This window comes from Acyrthosiphon pisum, chromosome X (genome assembly GCF_005508785.2).
Source record: "Acyrthosiphon pisum isolate AL4f chromosome X, pea_aphid_22Mar2018_4r6ur, whole genome shotgun sequence".
Classification (NCBI taxonomy): domain Eukaryota; kingdom Metazoa; phylum Arthropoda; class Insecta; order Hemiptera; family Aphididae; genus Acyrthosiphon; species Acyrthosiphon pisum.
This window is the reverse complement of record NC_042493.1, coordinates 76,304,343-76,321,342: the sequence shown is the minus strand read 5'-3', so window position 1 is coordinate 76,321,342 and position 17,000 is coordinate 76,304,343. Positions and strand designations below refer to the sequence as shown.

General features: G+C 27.7%; 1 protein-coding gene across 1 annotated transcript in view; it reads right to left on the bottom strand.

Moving 5' to 3' along the window:
* Positions 1 to 224: 224 nt before the first annotated feature.
* The window catches only part of LOC100159989 (alpha-protein kinase 1), a 57,365-nt gene continuing 40,589 nt past the window's right edge, over positions 225 to 17,000 (bottom strand). Inside the window, exon 4 of the transcript XR_003839438.1 lies at positions 225 to 302. The gene's annotated coding sequence lies outside the window, so the exon portion shown is untranslated. The remainder of the gene's footprint in view (positions 303 to 17,000) is intronic.

Sequence of the window (17,000 nt, the reverse complement as noted above, 5' to 3'; positions counted from 1 at the left end):
TACACCATACCTAACATATATTATACAATGTATTATACAAATATTTATACTAAATATATCTACAATAATAAGAGCAAGGGCGATTTGACGTTTATAATCTTAAAATTGTACGATGAAATATTATAACACAACTTATGTTTCGGATTAGGTTTTTTTTTAAATTATCTACATTAATATTGCTGTATATTATGTATGACTTACTTAATTTATTGTTGCGAATATCCAAAAAAATAAATTAAAACTGTTGAATGTTGATATCTTATATTCTTATCATATGTTCGCTTACATAAATAATCCATTACCTGTAACATGTATACAATTAAATTTATTAAAATGTATAACCAATAACCATTTATAATAATTATTGGCTAACATCGTTAAAGTAAATCTTTGACAGAAATAGATTAGGTACTTTTATGTGTAATTAAGTAGATATAAAACTGATAATTAATTGGTTATAGTTTTTGATCAATTCTGAAATACTTAACACTGACAATACTAATTTTAATGTCAAAATGTATGCAATACAAACATATTTTGTGTCTAAAAAGCGTATAGGTACCTAGTTATATTTATTTTTGTGAAGTATATACGACATAATATATAACCTATCTATAACCTTTGTATTTAAAATTAACAACTATTTTGCATTTAATTTTAAATTATAGGTAGGGAGTTCTAATTTTATTTTAAATTCTTAAACGAAAAATAATTTTATGGATTTTATGTATTTTGAATAGGTATCCAATATTAAAGAAATGGATTATTAGCAATCAGTATTAATAATTAATCTAAAGAAGACAAGTAAAACCAGGTATAGTTTTATCTACCTACACGTTTTAACCTCTTCACTCTGCTTTTCTTAACTATAAATGATTATAGCCAGTAAATTATTTGTTATGCGTAGGTATATCATAAGGTTTTCGTGTATAAAAAATATATCATAATAGTATGATAAAAAAATAAGTTAGTACTAAGTACCTATATTATGTTAAACAATGATTTGTAATATTATATTTAAATACATTTTATGATATTATCATAGTACCTATATCAATGAGAAATCATGAAAACTAAATGAAACTAAAATACGTGTAGGAATATCTATTATTAATATAACTAATAAAATCCAACATTTCTAGCGACTCATATTCTATGAAGCTATATATGCCGGTTGTATATTACATTATTACGTATATGAAATCTATACAAGTTACATAAGTTTAAAACTTTAAAATGTGTAGACGTGTAGTATAGACTATAGGTGAATATCGTGCATATCAATTGAAAATATATATGCTCCAATAGCATGATATTATATATAGAGTTTTACGTCTTAGTTCCACCCTACCCTTGAGGTTGTCAGCCATAGGTATATCACTTACTATTTCGTATATAAAAGAATTTAATGTCTTATATTATGTTTTTTGGTGGGCAGTGGTGTGATGAGCGTGTCAGTGACACATATATCATAGTTTATATGCGTTATATTTTTTCAAAGTATAGTAATTTATTATAATAATAATTCTTATATATCTGTAAATTAGTGCAACAATTATGCTTGTAGAATTTTGCTATTTTACTCGGTTAATTTTTATACTATACACACCAAAGATATCCAAAGTGAATGTACTTACATCTTTGACGAAATCGATTAGTTTTTTTGTTTAAACAACTTAAAAATTTACTTTTTTTTTTGATTTAATATTATAATGAAACATTATTATTATTTTCCGGTCAAAAAGCTTGAAAATATACATTTTAAACTTTCCTCATTTTTGTTCTTATAGTAATTTCAAAATATAAAAATATATTGGTTATTTTTCCTATAATCGTTTGTAAATTATTTTCAATAATATAAATATAATTTTGAAAATAGATCACTCAAAGATGTCCCATGAACATCTTATACGCAGAGAAGAATCTGTAATTTGTCAAACCTGCGAAGAACAGTTATTAGTTTTGTTTATATAGATAAAAAAGGAGGTTGTACATTTTTTATCCATTATCTCATATTATAGATAATTTTAAAATTATCTCTGCACAACATCATCTACATTATAAATTATCCTTAGAAATAGAGAGTGACTCGGCTCAGAAAGTTTTTTTGTACCGGTATACAATGGTTTATCATTGAATTCAAATTTACGCATACCCATCCGTCCATACGTAATAATTATGATGTAGGTACAAGGTAGTAGGTACACTCTAAATCTATACTATATAGCAAAACGAACTCTCACGGGTTTTATTATTTAAGATGTTCTAGAGTTTTTTTCAAATTTAATTTATTGTACCGTAGTACTGCATTAGTATTGGAGTATAATATAATGTAGTTATTTACTAATTTCAATCATTAACCAATTGGAGAAATTCAGTTAGGTACCTACTTAATTATTTTTTTTTAAAGTAGACTTGCTTTATATACTATATAATATTATGTATTTATATGTATGAAACACATCCATGGACCATGAGTAAAGAGTATTTTTATCCGTTTAAGTTAAATTATAATTTATTTTTGATCACCTAATATTTAATAATAAACATAAGTTTTTAGTTTATTTATGTGACTCAGATTCATAAGGAGATTTCAGTGTAATAAAGTGGTATTTAATAATATAATGTGGGGCCATAGCTTATGAGCGAAAATATAATATATTGCAACGCGAGTTCCAAACTTGTTTGGTTCTTATACTGAGGCTATTATATTAAAACAAAATAAAACTGAAAAGAAAACGCTGTGGAATATTTTTGTTTGAAAGATTGGGTAAATTATGGGTACGCATGTAATGATGCGAGACTTATGACCGGCGTATAATGTCGCGCGTTTGTATACCCAAATGGGAACGAATAATAATAATAGATACCATTGGACTATAATATATGCGTGTGTCGGCCATAACTAATCCCTTACAATGTCCTTTTAGACAAAACACTGTCAATAAAGTGGTCAGCCGATGTTTTAACCGTACATACTTTACGATTGAATTTGTGTGGCCGATAAAAAATGTATATATTGTATATAAAAAAAACACAAATAATATATATAAGGGTTTTTTTTATTATTATTACTATTTTTGTTTAGAATGGTGAAATGATTTCTGGACCATCTTGGTTTTTAGAAGTCGAATCAAACACAAAACAAAAGAAATGTTAGCCGTCGTGTTTAAGTTTATAAATCCCTAAAATATTGACGCCTCCATATAGTCAAAACATTGACCGTTTAATGTGATTTAGTGGAAACGTTGGTGTACAACTCGTCGTGTTTATAAAACGACTAAAAACGATAAAATCTGTATAATATTGTTGTATATACCTAATTATTTTATGTTAAGGCACATTTCATAATAGTGTGTATATTATACACTCATATAATATGTATGTGACGAATGAAAATATTCGTATTACACGTTACAAAAAAAAAAAAAATTAGTAGTGGTCACTCGCGGTTTTTAAAAATTTTTTTTAATTACTATGAGTCATATTTCATTTCTGATATAGTGTTGCGCATTAAAATCACTGTATACTTTACGACAATTTGATATTGTACTTACGATATAATAATATTAATGTGTATATGCGTGTCTACACAATACATAATACTACGAGTTCGCCGTATCGATTCATTTGTTTAGTCTGTTTATTCCAAATCGAAAACCACGTTGGGTACACCGTATACTTATGCACATTACCCAATCGATGTGTTTTTTAATACACGAAACTACAAAATTGATTATAATCTTCACACCAAAAATTGTAATAATAAAGATATTAGTTTTAGCCGATCGGTAACATATACTATAACATAGATACTTATTATTGTACATATTATATATATATTATAATATACCTATACGATATTTACCAACAATAGTTTAATAATTGGTCCTATTTAACATGATATAATTGTGTATGTAAATCTAGGTTGGGGAAATGAAGATTTTTTATTATGTACGAGTTATGGTTTTAGTTATGAATTCGATAGAATAAAATAAATAATAATAATTTATAATGTAAATATATGGTTTGTCTGCACCCACACACCAATAATTGTTTTGATTACTATTAATGTATTAACACACATGCATTATATATGTACGATGTACCTACGGTATATATAATATATATATATATGTCTGCGTGATTGTGTATATTTTTCTTTACCCCGTCAAGTCATCGAGCGTGCTTGATTTTACTTTTTTGCACTAATTTCACTCCACTCAAACTCTTTATAGAACACATGCATTTTATTTTATTTTATTTTTTGAGCTGAAATAGGTAAATTAGGAGTCATGTTTAAGCTCCCAAGCACTCGTTCAGTATTTACTGCGGATTATAAAGCTTTTTTCAAAACTTTTGATTTTATTAAAAATAATAACTAATTATTTTCACATTATCTTAGTGCAATTAATAATATTAAATATGTCTACAACCCTTCAGATATTATATTTATTATTTATATAGTTTCAAAAGTAATAACGTCAACATTAAAATGTTCTGGATCATTCACTAATAAAAATGGAAATGATCAGGTGGCCAAAAACTCAGTTGTTCTATTCATACAGCCATCCTTTCGTCAAATCATCACACTCAGAGACAGAAGTACCAATCTTAATAAAATAATTATTGACCTCAGTTACATTGCACCGACAACGGTTGTCTCATTCTACTAAACTTCATGAAATCAAACGAAATAATAATCATATTGGCCCTTTCCCCTCGAGTTATCCAGAAAGTTTGAAGTACCTAGGTAATTATCAAAAGACTCTGAATTGGCCACACAAAACTATCACACTGCAGCTTCTTAATGGCAAAATAGGACGCCCGCCCTCCCCAATAAACACTTCAGTGTTCACATCAATATAAGACATATTTTCAACAACTCCCAAACAAATACGTGCGATATAACCAGGAAAGAAAAACATTATTAAATGTCCGGAATGGCCTCCAATCTACTAAACTGAATTTAAAAACCCACTGAACTGTTTATATAGTATCGTATTTGTTATTAAATGTTCATCCATTGTTTTTTGTAATCTATATTTATACAAATAGAGATAGTATATTAATTCATCTCAATAGACACCGTGTATATAGAAACATTTAACCTTACTTACGTAGTTAGCTAGAACCTACAACCTAGATAGGTATTCTATTACAATTTTTCATTTGAATATTTAATAGTTTTGTACAAAAAAATAAATGTTCTCATTTATATACTGTCATAAATTATTTTCATTAATGATTAGTTGAATTTACGTTAGAAACTATAAAATCATAATATATTTTGTTCGATATTCAAATATGATTTATATTATTTCTCATATTTAAGTTGTAATTTGTAAAAGGTGTCGTCTAGCTGAAAGACCAGCTATGACGAATTTGTAAATAAATACATTTTATGTGTATTATACACTCAGAAATAATCTGTGTTTATAAGATATAACGAATAAAATGTTTTCATTAGAGTAATTTGAAAATTGTTTAGAGCAAACAACTCAAATAATATAAAAAGTACTTTTTAAATTCTTATCTCGAAATATCCAATTATCTAAAAGACTAAAACCGAATAGACTGTAGTACCTATTGTTAATTATTATGGTAAAGGTTCCAACCTAAATAAAATATCACCGATTCACTATTTGATAAACATTTTGTATTATATAGCTGGGAACATAATATCATATACGTACAAATACATACTCAAAACGAACGTCCATACAAATAATAGTAAATACCTACATACTTCAACAAACATTTAAACCTAGGTGGCTTTATATATATAGGTAATAATCGCCAATTGGTATAAATGCCATGCAATGAACTGCGATAATCTATTTCTGAACGAATGAATGATAATAAAAATAAAAAAAGCCACTGAATAATGAAAAGGTGATGAGGAACAATGTTTTGAATATTATATAAAGTGCATAAATGGAATAATATACGAATATCAAAGTATTAACTACCTACTTATTGTATATGCATTCGCGTTCATTCATAATTGCATTGCATACAGCTATTGTATTAATTGTTAATAGTTCATCCATTTTTTTTTTTGTAATCTATATTTATACAAATAAAGATAATATACTAATTCATTTCAATAGCCACTGTGTAAATGGGTGGCCCCCCTTTCGGTCAAAATATACCCATCCCTTTTCGGCCACTGTCCCTTATCGGCCAGCACCTACAGTTTTTTTTAAATTTACAAACTGAACTTAACAATTTTTATATTTAATTAAATATGATTGTATCCAAAAATGTGATTTTTTTTTTAAACATTATTACTTAAAACTTACCGTAAAGAACTGAAAAAATAAAAAAATAAAACAATTGACAATAAACTGTTAAAACATATTATTATAATTGATTATATTATATTAGTATTTATAATCAATGTTATCACTTACATTATAATTGAATAAAAATTAATATAGTCTATACATATAGATAATAAGAAGGTATATAATAATAATTATGATAGTAAAATATGAACTCATGAATATGTCAAAATTTAAGATTTGCGATTACAAATTAATTAATCCTTAATTAATTTGACTAAGCTAATAATATGTTAAATCATTTTATTGCCAATTGTTTTATTTTTTTTTTTTTTTCACTCAGTTGTAAATTGTATGTAAGAGTATTTATCTAAAAATCACATTTATGGATACAATCATATTTAATTAAATATATAAATTGTTACGTTCAGTTGTTATAATTGTAAAAGGAACAATATGTTTTGGCCGAAAAGTGACACTGGTCGAAAAGGGAAGGGTACATTTTGGCTGAAAACGGTGACGCCCGTGTAAATAGATACATTTAACCTTAGGTACCTTGGCCCCTACGTAGGTAGCTAGAATCTACATCCTGGATATTTTAAAACAATTTTTAATTTGAATATTTAATAGTTTTTACAAAAAAATAAATGCTCTCACAAATTATTTTCATAATTTCATTGACAATTAGTTTACATCGGAAACTATAAACCTAATATATTGTGTACGATATACAAATACGATTTAAATTATTTCTCAGCTTTAAGTTGTAAAAGGTGTCGTCTAGCTGATAGACCAGCTATTACGAATATGTTTTTAAATAATTGAAGTGTTTTTTTCAACCATACGTCCATACACTGCCGTTAATTTTGTCAGAAATAAATCAACTGATATGGTTTGATAAGCAAACATTTTGTTTACTGAATTATCACTGTTTAAATATAATTTATAGACTTTAAACATAAATAATATTATTGATTATTTTATAGGATACTATATATTATTTTAGGAGATTGCCAGTGCCCACTGAATGTTTAAACTTCGAGTATATATTATTATATCGGTGATTATTCAATAACACATCGTTCCACAACATGATATATCACCCATTTTTGGTGTTTTGTTTTAACGTGCTATACAATCGAAGATATCACACAATAAAAAATTTAAAAAAATCAGAATAATATACTCAATAAATATTATGTTAATAAGCGATATCTGTATATCAATATATTATTTTATGATAGAAATAATTAATTTAGATTATTTCTAAAGACTATAATACAAATGGACATAAAAGTTCATAATATTACATTATTACATATATAAGACATATATTATATGTGATATGTATGTAGATATAATATCTGGTATATAGAATAAATAAATAATATGTATATTATACATTCAGATATAATCTATACTTATAAGATATAACGAATAATATGTTTTCATTAGATTAGAACTCAAATAATAAAAAAGTACTTTTTAAATTCTTATCTCGAAATATCCGTTTATCTAAAAGACTAAAACCATATAGACTGAAGTACCTATTATTAATTATTATGGTAGGTTCCAACCTAAATGTAAGATTACTGACTCACTATTGATAAACATTTTATATTTTATTTTTGGGAACATAATATCGTATACGTACAAATTACAGATATCTATACTAACTAGATAAGAACATAAGGTACTCCAATATAATTTACATTGTTATGAAGTGAAGCTCAGCAATGACGGCCGCCATTTTTTCGGGGGGGGGGGGGGGGGGGTAAACATTTCATTCATTATGCAAAATGTACTAGGAATAACATTGTTTTTAATGGTAAAATAAAATAGTAAATGTAAAATGATATATAAAATATTTTTTATTTTTTAAAAACAACAGGTTTAGAAATAATGAAATACAATACAAGATAAATCATAATTTATCTTATTTACCATATAAAATATCATACAATTTCTCCCCGAACTTGATGCTTCAATTCATGGTCGGAGTTTGTAATCTAGTCGGTTCTATATGGATATCTGTGGTACAAATACATACTCAAAGCGAACGTCCTTACAAATAATAGTAAATACCTACGAATACTTCAACGAATATTTAAACCTAGGTGGCTATATATATATATATATATATATATATATATATATATATATAGGTAATAATCATCAATTGGTATTTATTACCATGCAATGAACTGCAATAATTTATTTCTGAACGAACGAATGATAAAAATAATAATAAAAGAGCCACTGAATAATGAAAAGATGATGAGGAATAATGTATTAAATATATACATTATACAGTGTATAAATGGAATAATATACCAAGTTCAAAATATTACCTATCTACCTATTATAATACCTATATGCTTTCGCGTTCATTCATAATTGCACGCACAGCGTGGCTAAGATTATTAATTCGATCTGTGTTAAATTTGTATATATATATAAAGAATATTGAATTTGTTGAACAGATGCTCAGAGGTTTGTATTTCATAAAAATTAGTGAACGAATGAGATACGTGGTATACGTGAGAAACTTATTTTCGTCAAAAAATATTCTTTTTATTTCTGCACATTAATTTGCATCCTTGTAACAAGTCTTTTAGAATAATTAACCAATCATGTCCACCCTAATAATTATTTTCCCTTAATCATGAATCAAATTATAATTTTTGGAAGTTTTAATTACCTATACCTATTCATTGACCATATTATTTTCTATGATATTGAGAGTGTTTTGTGGTATGGGTTGGTAAAAATATTTTTTTTTCTTAAAGTGAAACGAAATTTTTTAATGTTCACTAGGTAATTGTTAAGCCAATGTTTTTTTTTGAAAATGCTAATGTATACACATTACCTATGTAAATTTAAATTCAAATAAGTAATTTCTAAGTTATTTTATAGTGTACATTAAGGATATTATTCTTTGAAAATGTTTTTAAAAAATATGAAATATAATATTTTGTCTAGTATTAGTATACTAAATGTAGTATTTATTTCATTATAATCAACAATTTTTAGAATTTTTAGAAATTAATAATACTAGGTATTTTTAGAAATTAATAATACCTAGTATCCATGTTGATATTAATTACAAAAATGTTCGAATTATGAAAGCCCCCATATATTCCAAATCTATTATTGTTATCCTTTGTATAAAAATTGAAATACATCAAAAACTACTTGTTTGAATATTTTTATAAAAGTCATCTGCTTCACACTTTACATGTAAAAAAGGTAATTCTTCTTTGAAAAATTAAGTTGATATCAGCACATTTATAAATTAGCATAAATATCTGAGTATTTTAAAATAATATGGTTCTTAATAGCTTATAGGTACCTACTTAAAAATTTCAAAATTCATAATTTGAATAAAATTATTATTTGAGGAAATAATGGACATGAGCGTGATTGGTGATAATCACCCTATATAATTATTGTTAGTTGTCACAAATTAATGAGCATTCAACTAAGTCGCTTAGGTACCCATTATAAGTTGTTTTTCTCTACGAAAAACCATCGATCTGCATAGTAATATAATATAACGCCGTTCCGATAGAATCAGGTCGACATTTTTTCGCGGACATTCGCGCGGTCGTGTACGGGCGATGGGGTTGACGCGGCGTGGATTGTGGCTGGCGCAACGATATTGTGGTTGTGGACGCAACATGTCTTCGCCTTATGGGAAAGTTCCGGAAAAAGTTGCGGTTACAGACCGATGACGTATTAAATTATTATAATTCATCAACGTCTTCCAAACCACGACCACGGTGTATAACATATTATTATTATTATTATTACTATTACTAATATTATTACTATTACTATTATTATTATATAACAATACGGCGGCAAACTAATAAAATGTCACGGACTCGCGTGCGTCTGTATAGCCACGGTGGAGGTACTGGAGGAGAACGCGACCGACCCTGGAGGACCCTTCGGCGCAAACGTGATGTATCAGTGATGTAAAATCGGAAAAATGTCTGCTCGCCGTGACGTCACGACGCGTTTCACCGTATATACCGTACACGATATATACGATTTATATACCCTCTTCGCAGCGGCGGCGGCGGTCGTCGTGTACGCCACGTGTATATTATGAAGGGTAGTGTCGGATTAGGGGGTGAATGAGACGTGGGAGGGTTCGGCGGCGGGGAGGGTGTACGACGTCGCGGGGCCTCGCCGCAACGCACTTGACAGACAGACACTGTAACGTAAAGATATTCACGCACAGATTGTCCCCGCGGCGGTGTAGTGTGTACCGCGGCTGATAATAGACAATAGTATATTATACTCTGGCGCAGTCGCTATCGTGATAACTATTGTAGTGCATCCATCGGCATTGGCTCGGGACATCATTTTTGGAAAAAGCTCTGTCAGAGGTGTATAATAATATATATTATATAATAGTAATATGATCCGGTACGATTTTTAAACACTGTACAGAGTATGATAATGATTGCCATTTGTCGTTATTATGCCTTGTCCCGGATTTGACTTTTGAATTTGCAATTGATTTTTTTTTCGTGGTCAGGTCTTTTGGTAGACATTTATGGTCGCGAAATTCTGTACAGAAATTCTGATAGTGGTGTCAAAGATATACCCCGAGTGGGCCCACTGAGTCTCACTTCCCCCCTGAAAGGTATATAGTAGTTTATACATGATATATAGCAGCAACAGTAAGATTGCTGGTGTTAAGGTCACATTACGGTGACAAAGTCTAAGAATGGATAGTATGACTTGTAAACGAAGTCTGCGCTAAATATATAAATACCTGAGACAATAATATTATATTAACGTATACGCAGAATCGACGACCAGAGCCGGACTGTGTAAAAATTCATACACCAAAAATATTATATTAAGTCGGCCTATTAAAACCGAAATTGTTTCGGTATTAGTTTAGGAACAGATAGACCAAACCAGCCTAAACGGATATACTAGATTTCACACTTACATAATATTAGACAATATTTACAAAAAAAAAAAATTAATTAATTTCAAGAAATTTCAGAATAATTGTAATTTTCAAAAATAGATTGAACTATACATTTAAAAAAACTAATTTGTCTCGATATGAATAGTGTATACCTACTAATGAAAAATTTTATATTTTTTTGATCAATATAAAGGACTGAAAAATCGGACACTAAAATGACATCGTTAATTGGTCCTAATGTTATCAAATTATATAGTAATAATAAAAGAATGTTAGAAATGTATAATATAATAAAGACAGTAAGTACCTACTAAATAATATGAGTATTAAAGAACACTCGTTGTAGTAATAGCATCGACGTAGTTTTCAATGTCTGAGAAGTAAGAACTATGAATATAATTGAATTAATAGTGTGTACACTATACCTACGATCTACAAAATATTATATATTATAATTTATAATATTATAAACTATGATCATTATAAAAAAGATAAAGCTATTTAGAAGTCTGTTTTTTTAGTGATTGTTAAAGTCTAAATTGTTAAAGATTGTTGAAGAATAAAAATTAAAAACTATACTATAAAATATAATGTCTTAAAAGTTATTATATTTATGTATAAAAAATAAAAATAAATAGGTATTCATCATATTACGAATATTTGGAAAAACTAAATTTGTCCAAGTTTTTTAATTGATCGATTTAATACTTAAATACTTTATGCACCAACAGTAAATTATACCTGTTAACCTATTATATATATATTAACCAATTCGGCTAGGCGCTATAATTACAGACGCAGTGACTAATTTTAGGTTCAATTAGGATTGGTCAGCAGTGGCCACACAAACATTTATTTTCTTGAATGTCTCCAACGTACGGTAATAGTGTTGGTAATTCCGTAAAAATAAATCATATAATATGCCTGATATCATAATAATAATTATAAGCTACTCTTAAAAATGCAATTGAGCCATATTGTAAAAAAATCCCCTACATGCCACTGGAATCTAGGTTTAAGTATTCTGTACTAAAATATTTAAATCAAAATATCGAATTTTTTTCTCATTAAAATAATATATTATATCTGATTATATAAATATCTTTAATTTTTATATATATATTCACGATAGTATAATATAATATAAGGTAATTACCAAAAAAAAATTTGCAATTTAAATTGTTATTGAAAATTAACATTAAAACTTATTGCATGACGTTATACAAATTATATCCAGAAGATAAGTGTTTTTTATTTAGGCTGAAAATGACGACGAATTAAACCATTCATATTTATTGCTAAAATTAATATTTTTTTAAATATTCACCTAGTTATATATCTGGAGTATCATCTATCATTGATTATATACATTTATAAATACTATACTAGGTAGTATTTATAATCAATGGTATACCTAGTATCCATATAATATGATATTATATGTATGGTTTCGGTTAAAATGGGTTACACTCTGATTATTAATGTATAATATTTTTCCAATGGTATCCTGCAAAAGTACACCTATGTTATATAGCTATATTTGAAGTTATTTTTTTTATCGATGTAATAGTATTTCATAATATCATCCACTATTGTTACATTTATTCATGTAAAAAATGGTGTAAAAAAATTTAAAAAAAACTTATAACGGTATACTTTTTTTTTTAAATTTAATTTTCATAACACAATTTACTATCAGTTACAATGTAGAGCATTATAATTAAAAATATGGACGATTTAATGGTCTGGAAAAAGAACTGATTTAAAAAAGACTTTCATTGAGGGCACTTTGTTAGTTATTTACATACATTTATATATATGTACAATAATATTATAAATACAATATGAACATTGGCTAGGTTAATAGGTCCTGCCACCGTCTTTTCGGTATCCTTCTGGAATTATAGGGCTGATGTTGTTTATTTGTTGTTAGTTAATACATAGTAAAGTTATATTAATTGACATGTATTATCATATGTTCACCATTATGAAATGTATTATTAAAAATCATTCGCTGCTATACTAAAAATTCCATCGAGTTGTTTTGAAAAGAATAAAAACGTATTTAACATTATCATATATTATTGTGTTTTTTTTTTTTGGGGGGGGGGGGGGAGTTGAAGTCAATGTATTACTAGAATACATAGTTTACTGTGATTGTATTTGGGATAATATTTTCCAAAATCAAAATTTTTTACATTTGATATAATTAACTTAATATAAAACAAGAATTTCAATATGGGTGATATTAATACATAATACTACAACCTGTCATAATATCTGTGCTTATTTGAAAAAGGTTCAACAAAACTGCATAACTAAATAATAATTTTTTAATTTTTTAAACGTTGAATCATAGAATGTGCACGTGTAATAATACCAAATTGCGTGAAGTTATACCACGTTTGTACCCACACACTAGCGACAAACACATAATCTTTAGGGTCGTGTACGCGAAAATGCAAAATTGTTTCGAAGACAAACTAAATAATATCCATTTTTTAAACTGTTTTTTAATTACGAATAATTTTTTCGTTAAAAATAAAAATACACTATATTATAATATAATATATGTAGTATAAGTATAGGTACGTTCACTTAAAACAATAAGTCGTGTTGCGGAGAGTAAACAACTTGCGTCAATTATCGATAACGACACGGTGTAGCGATATAATAATATATGATATATATATTGATATATGTATTTATTGTTTATGTATATATTGCTTATATATGTACGCGATCGGGTCCAAGGTTGACAGTAAGTCCGGTGCGCCTATCACACACATATTTATATATATATGTTCACATACACACGATATCGTAAGTACCTGATATATATTATTACGACAGCTATATAGGCACCGTGGCCACCACGTAGAATCGACTGACCTATAATATATACTATATAGTTTGAGTATGTAAGTATGTATGTGTGTCATTCTATATACAGTGCCATGTTGACCGAAGTTTGCGCCGATTGAAATTTCACTACCTATTTAAAATTTAAATATAATAATCACAAAAAAATATTAGTGATTTGAATCAATAGACACCCGCGTGCAAGATTTTTGTTAGTGACAACTGACTGCACGGAATGAACTATTCGGTCAATTAACAAGAATCGATTGATCTTTTTTCACATTATTTTAAATGTTTCCGATAAAATAATATTATAAAGTTTATCATAATGACAACAAAAAATACTACTTTTATTGGGACTGTATAAGTTTGCCCCTGGGTCGTGCAAATTTTCATTCTCATTATTGAGTTGTATTGTCGCATTTTGTATATATACGTTTTGGTGTCTTACTCAACTCGAACATATCAGTTAGGTTTTGGAAATAATGGTTTTACTCGGTTGTTGGTTGTAAGTTTGTCAAAGGTAAGTTAAAAGGATGTCGTCCCGCAAGTGTTGTCTCCGTCTTACCAACGCATAGCATACCTACCGTTATACCAAAATATACAGCCCTCAGTTCCAATGTTATGTTGTTAGCTAAATTATTAGAGTGTATCGACCTGTCTGTGTTCGTCGGATATTTGCGATATTTTAATCTTTAAATTAGATATAAACATGTAAAATGTTAATATTACAAAATGCTCACTTAAAAATTAAAATATCCTAAAATTTCAACGATAAAACACAAATAATAATATAAAATTCTTAAACTTTAAGTTTAAAAATAGGTCAGTTCACTCTAATATTTAAGCTGACAAATTCATGATATTTTAATTTCTAAGAAAATTATGAGCATTTTTCAATATTATTAATATTTTACATACTCATAAGTCCAGGGCTCGTAAATTCATGCGTTTACATATGAATCTTGCCAAGTTGTATTTTGTTATTTTTAAGTTATATTTTATCCTAGATGACGCAGAAATTCATTTCAAGGTAGGTACCATGGTTAAGTAGGTACCTATGTGAAGTTTTTTTTGCATAATTATGCGTTTTTCTATTTTATTGGTTATTGGTTATTCATAATTTTGATATTCTTATTGATATTAGGTATTATATTAACTTGCATTTTTTTATTGAAATACTATGAAAAAACTAAAATGTTGATGAAAAATGCAATAACTTATATATTTTCATTTGCAAATGTGTGTGAATTTTCACAACGTAAAATTATTATAAATAAAACTTCTAAAATATGAATGATATTTTTATTGTTGTTTCGAAAATTGCTTATGATTTCCTTTTTTTTTAATCCACATATTTTTATAGTAAGTCTATAGAGTATAGTTTTAAATTTTTATTGCATATAATGCATATTTCCAAACTTTTCAAGACATATTTCAATGCATATTTTACTAAATTTTAGTGCATATAGTTGCATGCTTATTTAGACATTTTTTAGGGCATAAACTTACGAGACCTGCTCATAACTCATTTAAAAAATGTCAATATCGTAAAACTCCGACGAGAGAACACAGATAATGTTCTTACCTTGAAGTTTAGTATTATGTCAGTTCACTATAATAATTAAGCTACCCACATGAAATTAGAGCTGCTGAACTTCCATCTTGGTAGTTGGTACCCTGTTATGCGTTAGTAAGATTGAGACAACACATCATATAAGTAGTTACCGAAATCCTCTTATATATAGCTAGTATTAAAAACAAGAAAGCCAATAAAAAATAAAATAAAAAAACTGAGATAAACATTCAACTCAACTTTTTAACTACCTAACTACGTTAAACATCTTATAAAATCATTAATTTTCAGCCGTAAATATGTATACGAGCGTTTTAGTTAAATTTTGGCATGGTAATAAGTAGGTTAGGTAATAATATATAATATAATATGACATTTTAAATATTATACAAACAGATATCGATACAGTTATGAATGTGAGCCATGTTATCGTACGCTGTACATATATTCACAAACATATATATTATACTATTACATATGTATTTATAATTTTTTTTATTATAATATCAATATAGTCGAACAGGTTTTTTTCGTGTGCGATTTTTGTTTGCACCCAATACCTACTTTATGCGGTGCAGTTCGGTCGATATACGATCTGTAGTGCATTTATCGACTACGAAATAAATAATGTCAATATACTATAAGTAATATATACATAATATACGCTTAATAATGTGTTAGACGTATTGGTATAATATGATATAACCGGCGTACAATATACGCGGTGTGGTACCTACCTCTATACCGAGCGTGTACCCGCGCGATAACGGTTAACAAATAAGCACGTCCGATTTTTGAAAACCGAACACAATATAATATTTATGTACCATATAATATATATATACTTATATCATATTTTGTGATACTCCGACGACGTGTTTGTATATAGGTTGTTATTGCGTTATGTTTCCTGCAGCATCTACGGTTTGTTCTGCCGCAGGATAGGTGGCGTATACTTTGATTATTGTGCGCAGAATTATATAATATTATACTGTGACACAGGAGAGAAAATAGGCGACATAAATTGTATCAGGCATCTGCAAGGTCGTATCCAGGAATTTTTTCAGGGGGAGGGGGTCCAAAACATGTATATTGTAATTTTATCGAATTTAGGTTAAGGGGATTCAATACCGTGGTTTTCTGTTTTTGTCTAACACACTCGCAACATAGTATTTTAGACATGTTTTTTTGCCAAACATACTAATTGATATAATGAAGCGATAAGAATTCTGAAAACAGATATGAATTTTTCGTCAAGTCTACTTGAAATCGACTTTCCCACATTTTTGATATTATCCCCCAAGTTTTTAAAAATGTCATA